This window comes from Panthera onca, chromosome B2, assembly GCF_046562875.1.
Source record: "Panthera onca isolate mPanOnc1 chromosome B2, mPanOnc1 haplotype 2, whole genome shotgun sequence".
Taxonomy (NCBI): Eukaryota; Metazoa; Chordata; class Mammalia; order Carnivora; family Felidae; genus Panthera; species Panthera onca.
In genome coordinates, this window is record NC_138343.1 from 147,450,267 (window position 1) to 147,466,747 (window position 16,481).

At 46.2% G+C, this 16,481-nt stretch overlaps 1 long non-coding RNA gene across 1 annotated transcript; it reads left to right on the forward strand.

Moving 5' to 3' along the window:
- The first annotated feature begins 11,941 nt into the window (after positions 1-11,941).
- Positions 11,942-14,268, forward strand: LOC132668056 (uncharacterized). The gene is made up of 2 exons (XR_013555853.2): positions 11,942-13,137; positions 14,101-14,268. It is a non-coding gene; the product is annotated as an uncharacterized LOC132668056 (long non-coding RNA).
- The last annotated feature ends 2,213 nt before the right edge of the window (positions 14,269-16,481 follow it).

Consider the following 16,481-nt stretch of genomic DNA (forward strand, 5'->3'; position numbering starts at 1 on the left):
AAAGTGGTAATTTTAGATTTGGTCTCTACAATAACAATAAAGGGAGACTATGAAAAATTATAGTTTAGTCTTGCAAAAATGTTCCTCTTTAGAATTTATTGTTACATTTACGAATGAATCTAAAGCAAATTAGAATATGGGACCAAATCCAAGTTAAGATATTCAGCATTCTGAAGATAAAGATATATCCTAAATAAGTTTAAATGTGCTCACTAACTGACCATAACAATGTGCTCATTAACTGCAAGTTCAAGTGAATTAAGATTATAAAAATAATTCCCCCCAAAAGGCAATCGTGTCTGATTAAAGTTATTGCTGTTTCACTCATTCTGTTAATTTGGTCAATGTCTTTTATTAGCATTATATATGTCCATGGATATGTTTCACAATTCTTTAAGAGAATTACATAGAATTGGGTACATTTGACCTAGTGACAAAGTATCCTTTGTGATAAAACATTATTAAAGGCACAGGACCCTTCTGAGATTCCACGCAATGTTTTTTAATTTTATTTTTTATTTTTTAAAATTTACATCCAAATTAGTTAGCATCTAGTGCAACAATGATTTTAGGAGTAGGTTCCTTGATGTCCTTCCCCCATTTAGCCCATCCCCCCTCCCACACCCCCTCCAGCAACTCTCAGTTTGTTCTCTGAGTCTCTTCTGTTTTGTCCCCCTCCCTGGTTTTATATTATTTTTGTTTCCCTTCCCTTATGTTCATCTGTTTTGTCTCTTAAAGTCCTCATATGAGTGAAGTCATATGATTTTTGTCTTTCTCTGACTAATTTCACTTAGCATAATACGCTCCAGTTCCATCCATGTAGTTGCAAATGGCAAGATTTCATTCTTTCTCATTGCCAAGTAATAATCCATGGTGTGTGTGTATATATATATGTGTGTGTGTGTGCGTGTGTGTGTGTGTGTGTGTGTGTGTATATATATCACGTCTTCTTTATCCATTCATCCATCGATGGACATTTGGGCTCTTTCCATACTTTGGCTATTGTCGATAGTGCTGCTACAAACATGGGGGGTGCATGTGCCCCTTCAAAACAGCACACCTGTATCCCTTGGATAAATGCCTCGTAGGACAATTGCTGGGTTGTAGGGTAGTTCTATTTTTAGTTTTTTGAGGAACCTCCATACTGTTTTCCAGAGTGGCTGCACCAGCTTGCATTCCCACCAGCAGTGCAAAAGAGATCCTCTCTCTTCGCATCCTTGCCAACATCTGTTGTTGCCTGAGTTGTTCATGTGAGCCATTCTGCCAGCTGTCAGGTGGTATCTCATTGTGGTTTTGATTTGTATTTCCCTGATGATGAGTGAGGTTGAGCATCTTTTCATGTGTCGGTTGACCATCTGGATGTCTTCTTTGGAGAAGTGTCTATTCACGTCTTTTGCCCATTTCTTCACTGGATTATTTGTTTTTTGGGTGTTGAGTTTGATAAATTCTCTACAGATTTTGGATGCCAACCCTTTATCTGATATGCCATTTGCAAATATCTTTTCCCATTCTGTCGGTTGCCTTTAAGTTTTGCTAGATTCCATGCAATTTTAAACATCATCTAGAAATACTTTGGTGTCAAGACACTTCTATTCTGCTACTATTAATGCCTTACCCTTGAACATTTTCCCAATTCCCTTCACTGCCTATCCCTCCTGTTCTTTTTATGTTTCCCGCATCACAGAGATGAGAGAAACCCTCAGGATCCAGATCAAGGCTTCACTATGTCTATATACGCACAAGCCCCACTAGACGCTCAAAAAAGAAAATGAGTTATTTTGGGAAAATACCGCGTGGTACATCTCCTTCTTAGAGACTGACAGGGCTCTGAAAGCACGGTCTGAAAGATGAGGTGTTCTCAGTCTCAGTTCTAATTATCCCCTCGACTTGCTGTGGAATCTTGGACAAATCCCTTCATCTAATTGCTTTTTCATTCTTAATCTCTAAATTAGAGCCTGGATTAACAATGCACAGACACGTGGAATTGGAAAGGAAGTTTTAGAGCCGTCTGGTCTGATCAAACCTGTGTTTCTGTTTCATGTGTGTGCATGTAGTGTTATGAAAAGCTGTATTTTTTTCTTATGAAAGGATTATCTAATAAATGGTGCTAAAAAGTTGCCTATTATGGAAAAGAGGTAGCAAGGGAAGACACTGAACAATAATTTCAGCGAAAGGGGCCAGATAATTTATTTTTGTAAAAGAAATGTGTAAAGAACTGGAAAAAGAAGAAGACATCGGCAGGAATAAGTAACCATGCCAAAGTACGAACATCAACAGCTCTGAGTGCACAGAACTATAGACATTTTCCTACTTTTCTACACCGCCGAGTGTTTTCCAAAATTTCCTTTTTTTTTAAATTTTTTAAGTTTATTTATTTATGAGAAAGAGAGACAGCACGAGCGGGGGAAAAGCAGAGAGAGGGAGGCACAGAATCCGAGGCAGGCTCCAGGCTCCGAGCTGCCAGTGCAGAGCCCGATGTGGGGCTGAAACTCACGAACTGTGAGATCACGACCTGAGGTTGGAGAGGCTGGATGCTCAACCGACTGAGTCACCCGGGAACCCCCCAAAATTTCTAACCCCCCAAAATTTCTAACCCCCCCAAAATTTCTAACCCCCCCAAATTTCTAACCCCCCCAAAATTTCTAACCCCCCCAAATTTCTAACCCCCCAAAATGTCTAACCCCCCCCAAATTTCTAACCCCCCAAAATGTCTAACCCCCCAAAATGTCTAACCCCCCCAAATTTCTAACCCCCCCAAATTTCTAACCCCCCAAAATTTCTAAGAGGAGCCAATATTACTTTTTTTAAATTGTTTTTAATGTTTATTTTATTTTTGAGAGAGGGGGAGAGAGAGAGGGACAGAGTGTGAACAGGGGAGGGGCAGAAAGAGAGAGAGGCACAGAATTCAGAGCAGGCTCCAGGCTCCGAGCTGTCAGCACAGAGCCCGACGTGGGGCTCGAACTCGCGAACCAGGAGATCATGAGCTGAGCTGAGAAGTTGGGTGCTTAACCAACTGAGCCACCCAGGTGCCCCAATATTACTTTTATAATAATAGCAAAACACACACTCTCAGAAAATAATATACATTCTGAAGTTTTACCCTTCCCCCTCCAGAAAAGCTCAACGCCCTCATTTCTAAACCAGGGGAATGTAAGAGTGAGTGAAAAATCTGTTAGTTGCTCAATCCATTTTTCAAAGATTGTCAAGAGAGTTTAATTTCAGGGTACAAGTGAATTACTGTCAAGGGAATGGGAAGGCAAGCCATTGACTGAGACCTGAGTTTTGCAAAAGACACATCTGATGCAGGACTGTCGTCCGAAACATGCAAAGAGCTCTTAAAACTCAGCAATGAGGAAATATGAACAAGCCGATTACAAAATGGGCAAAAGATCTGAACACACACCTCACCAAGGAAGACGTACAGATGGCAAACCACGGATGAAAAGATGCCCCATATCGTGTGCTGTCAGGGAAATGCAAATGAGAACAAGGAGGCAGCGCTTCGCGCCTATCGGAATGACCAAAGCCCAGAACCCTGGGAACGCCAAACGCTGGCGGAGCCGTGGAGCCACAGAACTCCCCTTACTGTTGGTGTGCATGCAGGATTGAGCAGCCACTTGGAAGGTAGTCTCGGAGTTCTTTTCGAAACGAAATACGCTCGTGCAAATGCTCCCGCCACACTCCTTAGTATTAACCCAAATTAGTCGAAGGCTCACGTCCACGCAAAAACCTGCATATTACAGCAGGTTTGTAGCAGCTTTGCTCGTCATTGCCCAAACCAACATGTCCTTCACAGGTGAGTGGATAAAGGAACTGCGGTAACTCCAAACCGTGGAATACTATTCAGCGCCGAAAAGGCACGCGCTCTCAGTCCACGAAAAGGCATAGAGGAAACATAAATGCATATAACTCAGCGAAAGAGGCAAAGCTGAAAAGGCCACATACAGTAGGATTCCAACCGTACGACATTTTGGAAAAGGCAAAACTACGGAGGCCGTGAAAATATCGGTGGTTGTCAGAGGTGGTTGGGGGAGGGATGCGTATGCAGAGCACGGGTTTTTCGGGCACTAATCCTATTCTGTACGATGTTAAAGTGGTGATATGTCATTACACGCTGGTGGGGGCAGAGATGACAGGGGAAATCTCTGTCCTTTCTGCTCAATTTTGCTGTAAGCTAAAGCTACTCTAAAACATACCGTCTATGAAAAAATAAAATAATGATTTATAAAGGTAAATAGACTGTCCCTGCCGTTAGGATTTTAAATCACTGCTTTTAATGCAAAGAATAATGTGGAGATAGTGGAGAAGCCAGGGGAATAATCTTGAGGATCTATAAAGAGAACATTGCCCGGGCCCTTGGGTCCCCAAACACCCCAAAACCTGCCATCCACCACCTACCCCTGTCACCAGCCTGGGGCCAGCTACGTGCCTGGATTTACCTATAAAACATGCCAATAGGAGATCCTCTTTTTAAGTGCTACTAATGTAAGTTGCTTGCTACCCCTTGAAAAGAGTTCTATCCTTTAAAGAAAACACAGATTCTCATCAAAGCTAGTAAAGTAGCAAGAGAAACAAAGATCACTGGCAGGTGCTTGTTCTCTCCTCTTATGTATTTATTTTTTAAGTTTATTATGAGAGAGAGCAAGGGAGGGGCGGAGAGAGAGGGAGAGAGAGAGACTCCCAAGCAGCCTCCTTACTGTCAGTGCAGCGCCTGGCACGGGGTTCGATGCCACGAGCTGTGAGATCACGACCTGAGCTGAGATCAAGAGCTGAACGTTTAACTGAATGAGCCACGCAGGCGCCCCAAGAAAAGCAACATTTCTTTAATGAGCTAAAAAGTGTCCAGAAACGCTAAATACTAAAAACGTCCATGCAATACTTACAATACTTCTATGTGTAATTAGAGTTTGCAGGTTATGTGACTTGATCTGTAACTTTGGCTCTAATGTACATAGAAAATGCATGGAATTCCTTAGAAAATACATCCCCACCTTTTTCTCCAGCTCGCACACAGGCGGTGTTATGGGGTGGGGGCGGGAGCAGACTTAATACCTAACCTCAGCCCCCCTCCTTCATTTCCAAAACAAAACACGAAGCGGCCGGCAAGCGAGATGGTGTCATGACAGAATCCACTGCAACTCAGACTACCAGGAACTTCATTGTCCAGTGTCGTTCCCACCTAGTAACTAGTACCTCATGTGCTGGGTAAGAGTGCTGGGATCACAGTCACACCTGCCCTCCTGTGTTGACGCACCCGCCCCTCCTCACACTTCCTCCCAGGGATTCTAGGACTTTGGAGGACTGTCTCCCCCCCCCCACCCCCCCACCCCCCACAGTAGGTTCCGGATTCCCCAGGGATTCTTGGCTTTTCCCGAGTCTCGTTTCATTCTAGCGCCGCCCCTCTCACCACACGCACAGACCTGTCTTCAACGGTCCAGCGACATTCGAAACATCAACCCCCCCGCCTCCCACCCCGATGTCCCCTCTGACTGATGCCACCTCCCACTGTGCCTGGAGAGTCAGTCCCTGGGGCCCCAGCCCCGGAGCTTCTGATGCAGTACGTTGGGAGTGGATCTGAGAATGGCCCTTCCCAACGCGTTCCCAGGGACACTGATGCTGCTGGTTAAGGAGCAGACCTGGAAAAGTACGGCCACGCACGGCTGTTAGCACATCCCAAGGCAACGAGGAGTCCAAGTTCAGGGCACAGGGAAAGGGAATGGGGTTAGGAAAGAGACATAATAAAAGTCATGCTAATACGAGCTGACATGGACTATTTCCTACGGTCCAGACAGTATGTTAAATGCTTAAGCTTGATTTCCCCCATTTAATCCCCAGATAATTAATTACATGAAGGGGGATGATCATCACTGCGGTTTCCCAGACGGAGAAACACACAGACACGTAGAGCAGCTCGTGCAGTCGGGGCTGGGAGCCCTGGGGCCACCGCTTCGGGCCCACAGAGCGCCCCCGGCTCCCACATCTGGGCTGGAAACGCCAGGTTCTGTTTCCCAGCTGTTCCACATGCCTCCCGTGAGCCCCTTGGGCTCCACCTTCCTTCCTTCTCTGGCCTGCCCTGGAGAGGCAAGCCCTATCTGCACTTGACCAGGGCGGGTCTGCTGGGGACGGGCCCCGCTGGAGCCCCCAGCATGAACCGTGAGGCCACAGCGTGGAACTGACCCTTTCCCCGGAGATCACCCCCGGGGTTGCTGCGCCTCTGCCCTCTGCAGGTGGCCTCTCCTACATGCTGCCCTCCTTTAGGGGTCCAGGACTGCTCCCCACCGCTCAGTCCTCTGGCCCAGGTATGCCGACACTCCAGCAAAAGGACGAGGTGTGGGTTACTGCCCTGGCCCTTGTGGGTCCCCCACTGCAGCACCTCGGAAAACAGTTCTCTGTAAGTAAACTGTTCCGAGATTATCCTAATTTGAGCGTGCCTCCTTCCTGTAGTACGAGATCCGGGGGGAAGGCTGATGACAGCCCCCGGGAAAGTTTCTCTTCCCTGTAAAAGCAAGGAGCGACACAAACTACTCTCTTCCTTGGCCCTTGACCCATCAGGGAAGAAGTCTAAATATCAGGCCCAAATCCTAGGATGGCAGAACCAGGGAAGGGAGGGCGCTGGTTCTGGATACTGGATACTGGAAGGCGCTGTGTGGCCACTGGGCCAGTTCTGGGACTGCCCACCTCCGGGCTGCTGGACATTTAAAATAATATGTCTTTGGGGCGCCTGGGGGGCTCACTGAGTTGAGCAGAGGACTCTTGATTTCAGCTTAGGTCATGATCCCTTGGGTCATCGAGCCCCGTGTTGGACTCCACCCTGAGCACAGAACATGCTTGAGATTCTTGCTCTCTTGGGGCACCTGGGGGGCTCAGTCGATTAAGCTGAGCTGACCAGCTCAGGTCATGATCTCACAGTTTGTGAGTTCGAGCCCTGTGTCGGGCTCTGTGCTGACAGCTCGGAGCCTGGAGCCTGCTTTGGATTCTGTGTCTCCCTCTCTCTCTGCCCCTCCCATGCTCACACTCCGTCTCTCTCTCAAGAATAAATAAACATCGGGGCGCCTGGGTGGCTTGGTCGGTTGAGTGTCCGACTTCAGCTCAGGTCATGATCTCACAGTTTGTGAGTTCGAGCCCCACATCGGGCTCTGTGCTGACCGCTCGGAGCCCAGAAACTGCTTCTGATTCTGTGTCTCCCTCTCTCTCTCTGCCCCTCCTCTGCTCATGCTATGTCTCTCTCAAAAATAAATAAACGTTAAAAAAATTAAAAAAAGATTTTCTCTCTCTCTCTCTACCTCCTTCTACCCCTCTCCCCTACTTGCACTCTCTCTCTCTCTCTCTCTCAAGTTATTTTGGAATAACTTGAATTTTTTTCATGTTTGTATTTTTTATTTTTGAGACACAGAGAGACAGAGCACCAGCGGGGGAGGGGCAGAGAGAGAGGGAGACACGGAGCCCAACGCAGGGCTCGAACCCCATGAAGCGTGAGATCCTGACCTGAGCCCAAGTCAGATGCTTAGCCGACCGAGCCACCCAGGCGCCCCTCTCGACTGCCAGCTTGGATTAGATTTCACCGGTTTTTCTCCTACTGTCCGTTTTCTGTGCCAGGATCCCACCCCAGAACGCCCCATCGCACTTGGTTTTTGGTTTCGTGGTTTCGGTCCTTCCCAGGAACCATCTTTGGCCCCCCAGCTCCTCGGGGACATTCTCCTGGTGGCCCTCTGGCAGCTTTAGTGCTCTGGTGTTTCTGTAAGGTGCGGGCACAGCTCTCGTGGGTTTTCACGGACCCCAAGAAGCAGAGCCTGAGGCCGCTCTCACCTCCCTTACGCGCACACGGTTCCTCTGGCAACGTGCGCTGAGGACGCTTTTCCTTCCCTGTGGGGTTGCGTTACCCTCTTCCTCAAAAACGTCTGACCGTGTGAGTCTGTTTCTGGTCTCTTCCTATCATTTTACCAATACCGCACACTCTCGATGAACTTTATGGGAAGTTTCGAAGGCAGGTGAGTGGAGTGCCTGCCTCTCGGTCCTTTCCACATACATTTCAAAACGATCTGGTCAGTTTCTAGAGAAAAAGCACCCCCAGGACTTCTGTGCCCACCAGAGAGGAGCTGGAGAGAAGGGTGATACCGAGCGGTGTAAGTTATCCTTTCCTTCCGGGGCTTGGGGCTTTCAGAGCCAACTGTCATCGGGTTTAGAAAGAAAGCAGGAGGGTGTTGTGTGTGGAATACATATTGCCCGTTAACACTGTCCACACTCGCGGCCACGACAGACTCTCAGGCTTCATGGTCTCCAGCAGCAAGCCCCCTGCACGGCTCCCCGGTGTCTGTGCACCCCCACCATGGTGCCTCGCACACAGACTCAAACATCAGCCCACAGACCGTCGAAGTGAAAGCACGTGGTCCTTTCAGATGCTCAACTCCGAGGGGCGCCCGGGGGGGGGGTCAGTCGGCTGAGCGTCCGGCTTCTGCTCAGGTCACGATCTCGCAGTTCGTGGGTTCGAGCCCCGCGTCGAGCTCCGTGCTGGCAGCTCGGATCCTGGAGCCTGCTTGGGATTCTGTGCCTCCCCCTCTCTCTGCCCCTCCCCTGCTCATTCTGTCTCTCCCTCTCTCTCAAAAATAAATAAACATTAACAAAATTTAGAATCTGGCAACTCTTGACAAGCGGACAGGCCCAAATTAAAGATGCCATCAAGTGCCATTCAACAACTACCTGAACAAAAAGGCTGATTTGTTATGATAGAAACTAGCATGTCCCTACGGACCTCATAACCAAACTAAGGCAGGCATACGCTTTAGAAAAAAACGAAGACTTTTTTTATTACAAACAACATAATTTCAACTTTCTTGTTGTTTTACTTGGAGAAACAAAGTAGCACTAATACTAAACATCTTGTATATTCCTGACAGGTGAATAGATTCATGATTACTTAGAACCCGGAATCCAATTGTGTGAACTCTCTTCTTCCAAATAGAAATCAATGCTTTGTATTTGCTCAATGCAACACAAGGTACCGTGGGCCCATTGCACAGAATTAAGATGAAAAACGCATACAACAAATGGTCGTGACATAATTGGGTAGTCAATAAGCAATTAAAAATAGCTACTGATGTGCCTCCCTCTCTCTCTGCCCTCCCCCCGCCCACTCTCACTCTCTCTCCCAAAAATAAATAATAAAACATTAAAAAAAAATAGTTACTAAATATTTGCTACATGCCAGAGAACACACAGAGGGGGAAAAAAAGAGGTAAGTCTAGTTCAAGATGCTCGCTCTTGTTAATAAGCAAAGAAAATGAAATATTTTTAAAAGCTTGAGTAAAAATTGGGGTGCCTGGGTGGCTCAGTCGGTGGAACATCTGACTCTTGCTTTCGGCTCAGGTCATGATCTCCCTGTTTGAGGGATCGAGCCCCACGTCGGGCTCCACACTAACAGTGCAGGGCCTGCTTGGGATTCTCTCGCCTTCTCTCTGCCCCTCCTCTGCATCCCTGCATGCACACACATTCTCTCTCTCTCTCTCTCTCTCCCTCAAAAGAAATAAATAAACTTGAAATTTTTTTTAAATTACCATACTGCTCAAAACCATCTATATATTCAATGTAATCCCCATCACAATTCTAATGGCGTTTTTCACAGAAATAGAAAAACAATCCTACAATTTCTATAGAACCACAAAAAAACCCGAATAGTGAAAACAGTCCCGAGAAAGAACAAAGCTGGAGGCATTATTCTTTCTGATTTCAAATTACACTAGGTTAACATAAAATAAACAAAACTTCTAGAATGTCTAAAAGAAACGAAGAGAGTTTTATCTGAGCCCAAGTTAGGACGGCCTTCCAGGATACACCATCTTCACAAAGAAGAGAGCACTCTGGGAAAGGAATATTTGGGGTAGGGTCATATATTTTGTTTACATTAAAAAGTGACAAATCAAAAACAAAGGACATTGCAGAAAGTTGCAGACCTTATCTTAACCTTCAGGTATGTTCAGGGCCGTATGACTTTAATCTTATGAGAACCAGGGAAGTTTCTTCCTTTTTCTTATCTTTTGTGTTCAGAATGCTCCTTTTTGGTTATTTTCTTTAACAAAGCAGTGGTATCGTGTGTGCTTGGGGCAGAAATAGAGCCCATGCTTTGAGGTTTTGCCGAGTCATTCTGACCTTGGTAAATGTTAAAGTACAGCTTCCCTGGGAGCCCAGGAGCAGAGTCCACAAACATGAAAAGTGGAAAACTTCCTTTATCAACTACAAAGCTATAATCAAACAGTGTGATACTGGCATTAAAATAGACACGTAGACCAACGGAAAGAATCGAGGTCCCGGAAATAAACGTCCACATGTACAATCCACTCACATTTGACAAGGGAGCCAGGAAGACTCGACTGATAAAGGAGAGGGTCTGCAATAAACGGTGTCAGGAAAATGGATAATCGTGTGCAGAAGAAAGAAATTGGACACCTACCTTACATAACTCATGAAAGTTAACTCGAAATGGATTAAAGACTTAAAGACTGAGTTCTGGAAAACTCCTGGAAGAAAACGGGGGCGGCGGGGGAAAGCAACTTAACATGGGTCTTGGCAACGATTTTTTTTTTGGCTAAGACATCAAAAGCATCAACCACAAAAATGAAAATTAATAAATGGGACTACATCAAACTGAGAAGCTTCTGCACAGCAAAAGAAACCAACAACGAAATGGAAAGACAACCTACTGAAAGAGAGAAAATATCTGCAAATCACGTATCAGATAAGCGTTAGCATCTAAACTATGTAAAGAACTCCTTTCACTCAACAGCAAAATAACAAACAGTCCATTTTAAAAATGGGCAGAGCTCTGAACGCTGCAATAAACGGAAGAGTGCGCATATATTTTCGAGTTAGTGTTTTTGTTTTCTATACCATATGATTTCACTTCTATGTGAAATCTGAAAAACAAAACAAGCAAATCTGAAAAAAAAACAAAGGACTCATAAATACAGAGAACTGGTGGCTGCAAGAAGAAAAAGGGGTGGGGGCGGAGGAGGGCATGAAGTACAAACTTCTGGCTCTAAAATAAATGAGTCACGGAGACGAAAAGTACAGCAGAGGGCATAGAGTCAATATCATTGCAACAGCCTCCTCTGGTGGCTACACTCGCTGCGGTAAGCATTGAGTAATATATAGGACCGTCCAGTCACTGTGTTGAAACTCACATAACATTGCATGTCAACTGTTTACCTCGGTTTGAAAAAAAAAAACTAGTAAGTGTTGTCAAAGAAGTGGAGAAAAGGGAACCCTTACGAACCGTTGGTGGGAGTGGGGCAAATTGGTGAAGCCACTGCAGAAAACAGTATGGAGATTCCTCAAAAACATTAAACATAGAACTGCCATATGATCCAGAAATTCCGATTCTGGCTATAAATCCGAAAAAACTGAAATTAGTAGGTCAGAGATATCTACACACCCATGCTCATTACAGCATTATTCACGTAGTCAAGATATGGAAACAGACTGAAAGTCAAGAAATGAATGGAATGAATGATGGAGATATATACATATGTAAATAAAATATATAAATACACAATTTTTATATATGTCACACATCTGTATATACTCCATTGTATATGTATGTTATATATAATTATATATTATATTACATTATATAATATGTACATCGTATATAAAAGTAAAACATATGCACACATAACATATTTTTTATGTTCTATAGATGTGTATATATGTGTCCATTTGGGTATATATATATATATAATGAAATATTACTCAGCCACGAGGAAGAAGGAAACCCTGCCATTTGGGACAATGTGGATGAACTTGAGGGCATTATGCTAAGTAAAATAAGTCAGAGAGAGAGAGACAAATACTTTGTGGTCTCACTTATGCGTGGAATCTAGAAAAGCTCACGTCATAAGGAGAATGGAATGGTGGCTACCGGGGTGGGGGTGGGGTGAAGGAAAAGGGGAGGTAAGGGTCAAAGGGGGCAAATGTACAGTTACAAGATGAGTAAATTCTGGCTATAATGTACAATACGGTGATTACGGTTCATAACCCTGCATGATATAAGAGAGTTTTATCAGAGCCCAAGCGAGGACACCTGCAGGGGATACACAATCTTCACAAAGAAGAGAGCGAAGGAACGTGTGAGACAGGACTGTGTGTGTTTTTGTGCCATCAAGAATTAGGAACCCTCAGCAGCAAGGCCATTCCAGAAAACTGCAGAAAATTGATCTCACGCTTGCCGGACGGGCAAGGTCACAGGCTTCCCGGCTTGGGAACCCAGGGAGATTTTTACTCTCTAGTTTGAAATGTTTCTTTGAGGCCACTTGCTAACAAAGCAGATGTCCGATGCGAGCTCGGGGCAGAAACAGAGCCCGCGCTTTGAAGTTTGCTGAAGTCGTTGTGACCTTGGTAAGAGCTCAGCTTCGCTGGGAGCCCGGGGGCAGGGCCCGCAAACATTAAAAGATGAACATTCCCCTTATCAGCAGATGTGAGGGCGCGAGGCCATTTACGGCAACGTGGCGAACGGCCAGCTGCTCAAACACGAGACACAGCACCTGGCAGGGGAGGAAGTCCAGAAGAACCCAGAATTCTGGGTTAGAGGGAAGGGAGGGAGGTCCTGCACACTGATCTCACGTCAGAACCCAGAAAGGCCTCTGAGGGTGCGGGGGGCAGCCCAGAGTGAGCGCAGCCCGGCAGGGAGAGGAAAGCTGGGAACCGACGGGACCACCCCTAAGTCAGCACCTGCAAGACACACCCGGCCTCGAAACTTACCGGCCCTCCTGCTCGGGGCCCGCTTCACCTCCACAGTCACCATCATAACTCACGGGGATTCACTCCCAGCTTCCAGGTGTGTTACCCGTGGGCTCACTTCAACCCGAGCCCCCCCTGCACCTGCTCTCCTGTACACCTGGGCCTGGGAGCCCTGTCTTCCCCCCGCTCGGTCCTCTCCTTCTGTCCTGACTCCCGGGACTCCAGGTTCCGGGCTCCAGCCCTGTTCACCTCCTCCTCCCTCTGGAGACCCTCCACGGGGGTTCCCCTCATCCTCTGGATTCTGCTTCCACCCCCTGCTGACTCCCCAGGGTCTGTCTCCTCCCAGCACCCGGGCCACAGACTCAGCTCCGCCAGACGTCTCCCTCTGGATGTAATTCCCCAGAGACGGTAAGCTTCGTATGTCCCCAGATGAACTAACCTTTACCCTGTGTTCCCTGTCTTAGTGAAGGACAGCAGCATCTGAGTTGCCACCCAAGCCAGAAACCCGGGAGTCACCTCGGAATCCCCTTGGTTTCCTCATCCAGTCCCTCCCACCGACTTAGACCCCTTGCATTTGGTCCCTCTCGTGTCCTCACTGCCACCCCCACGGCTCAGACTCACATCACCTCCAGCCTGGACTCCCACAGCAGTCTCCTCCTGGCATCCTTCTCTCCAGTCCCACCTCCCACAACACTTTTCTGAACAGTCTTATTTGACTCCATCCTTTCGTTTTCCAGAACCACCAGCCCCCAGTGTCAGGAGATACACACATGCACACGCACACACACACATGCACACGCCCCACAGCCATCACCACCACCAATGCCCACGCCAGTGCCTATCCATTTGCTCTTTCACTCACACGGCTCCTTCTACCCAGAATCACCACTCCCCTCATGGGAGCATGAGGTAAGGAATAACTCACAGAGTCGACCGGGCTTTTTGTCCCTTGTGCCTCATGGACAGTATTAATGAGATCTGCGGGCTCATCTTTGTTCTGTCCTTACACCATCACGAATACCCCGCAGCCCCATGACAAATTATCGCATTCGTTGTTTTACACAAAATATTAAATTGGGATGAAATTTAAATTCTAGAGAATACATTGAAAAATTTTAAATAATTCCCTGAGCTACAAAATAAGAATAATAACCGTAACCTACCTCATAGGATCACATGAGAATTAAAGAACACAGGCAAAGTGTATAGACCAGCGTCCCCTCTATGATAAGGGCTGAACAAGTGTCAGCATAACTGTCATTGTGTAGCAACTGATAGAAAATAATACAACCAACGCTTATGAATCCGCTTTCAATATTAAACTACATGAAGATCTTAGAATATTTGCTTCATGTTCTTCTTTTTTAAAAGAAAGAAAACACTACAGATACGGCTAAATACTAAAGCCAGCCTGAGCCTTCCTGTTCCTCCCTCCTCTCTTCCCTACAGTTAATCGACATCCTAGAAGCAGTGAATTTCATACCAATGCATGTTTAATTATGTGTGTGCTTTTATTTTCTAATTATATTAATAGCACTACCATTGTGTGTACTTTCCTCAGACTTGCTTTTTTCAACCAACATCATGTTTTGTATATTTCGCCACGTGGACATATTTAGCACGATTTCTCTCATCTGCTTTGCAGTGTTCCACTTAAAGACTTGACCACCAGGACCATTCCTACCCGACTCAGAAACCATGGTGCCTCTTCTACAGTATCATTCACTGAACATCAATAGATAAATATTTAGATGACAGATGATGATGATAGACAGATAGACAGGACAGATAGAGAACAAGAAAGAATGAGAGACAGAGCAATCTCCTTGCGACACTTTAGGGCAAATGCAGCAAATCAAGATAGACTAGGTTGAGCTACAATAACAACTTGACCCTAACATCCACTGCCTGACCGAAGAAAGCTCGCGTGGTAATCGCGTTGCATATGCAAAATGGTGGGCTCTGTTTAAGAACTCGGTTCGCAGTGGACCCAGTGTCCCAGGAGCCTCACCGCCTAGAATACAAGTCTTCACAGCTTCTGCCATAAATATCTCTTTCATAGTCTACACTCTGATTAACACTCTCTCTCTGCTCACTTATTTCTTTTCATAAAGCACAACGCCATCCTCTCTAAAGCAGACAAATCCCACCCCGTCACTACATCCAGCTCAAAGGCCAAGGTCCTCGCGGGATACACAGTGCTTTCTCCATGAGTCGAGAACCAGGATAATTACAAGGAAGTTACAAATGGCTACTTATACAAAGGGTAAGAAGTCCTTGCTCCGTAGTCTTACAGAGAAGGTTTTGCAAGGGTCCCCCACTAAGGAGCAGAGTGAAGTCCTGGCTGCATCAGGACAGAGCTCTCCTTCATCATCCTTGTCGCTGGTTTGGTCCCCTTTTGTCCCCTTGGGCGTCTGTGACGTGGCCTTTGGGGAATACATTCTCTTAGGGGATATGCGGTTTCCTTCCTCCCTGCTCCTCTTTGTGGATGTTCAGGGAACCCAGCGGTTAAAGCTTTTGAGCAGCAACGGACTTACCTTGGGTTCCTGATCGCCTTTAATAGTAAAACTCCCTCAAAACTCAGTGCACATCCAATCTGTTTGCTTCCAGTCTGTTCCACGAGCCCACGACTCACTTAGAGGTGCTCTCAGAGCCCTTTACTTCCTCATCCTCATGGCCCATCCCTAATTTACCTTCCACAGCCCAGAGGCTGTGGGGCTTTGGTGGAAAGGCCGCACCTGTAATTCATTCTTTACTTTCCGACATATAATCAGGCGGTGGCTCTTTCAAAATCTCACCTCTGACATCTGTAAATTCAAAGCCGCCCGCTTTTCCCACACTGAGAAGTCACATTTCTGACCTCTGTATTCCCTTTCATTTCGTTTTACAAATAAGCCCATCTTTCCAGAGTTCACCTTTCTTGTCGTGTGCGATCACAACCATCCCGCGTTGGCCCAAACAAGTTACACGGCCCTCACGCAAGGAGGGCTGCAAGATGCTGGGGACACACAGGTATTCGGTGAGCTTTTTGCCAGATCACATCCCCCACCGTTCAGGTCAACTCACACCTGCTCCAGCAGTGGGTAAGAATGTGCCCACCGGTGTCCTTGTACGCGTTTAGTTTATCAGGCTTTCTTTTTTGTTGCTGCTTTTCTTTTCACACGTCTGCCCCACAAACTGTCAACTCCCTAAGGATTGAGGCCACGGCTTCCTTTCCACACTTCCAACAACTAGCCAACTGTCCGAAATAGACCCGTAATGTTGATCTGATGCATGTCGCTTGAATACATGAATGAATGCTAGGATAACTTATATTGCGTTCTTTTCTTTTCTTTTTTTACTTCTATTGCTTTTCAGTGAAAAGTTTACTAATCCAAAGGATACACACGACAAAGTGCCTGCTATCAGAGTTTGATCCCAGCTCTATTTTTTACCGTGTAGTTTAAGCAGATCAATTCACCACTTCCCATTTTCACTCTCTCCCCGGTATAATGGGAAATATAGTGCCTACTTAATAAGATTCCAGTGAGCATATATAATCAATAGAAGGCAACTTGAACATAGGGAATTCAAAAACATTAGTAAAGTCCAATTTATTTCTGTATATGATAAACATCTGCTGTTTCGGCTGCCACCTTTTCGTCTCTAAAAGCAGAGTGAATCACGCCCCAGGAAGAGCTAATGGATTTAAACCCGTGGCAAGACCACCACCTGACATTGACCTCCTGGCCCACAGCAAGCAGACCCTGCCC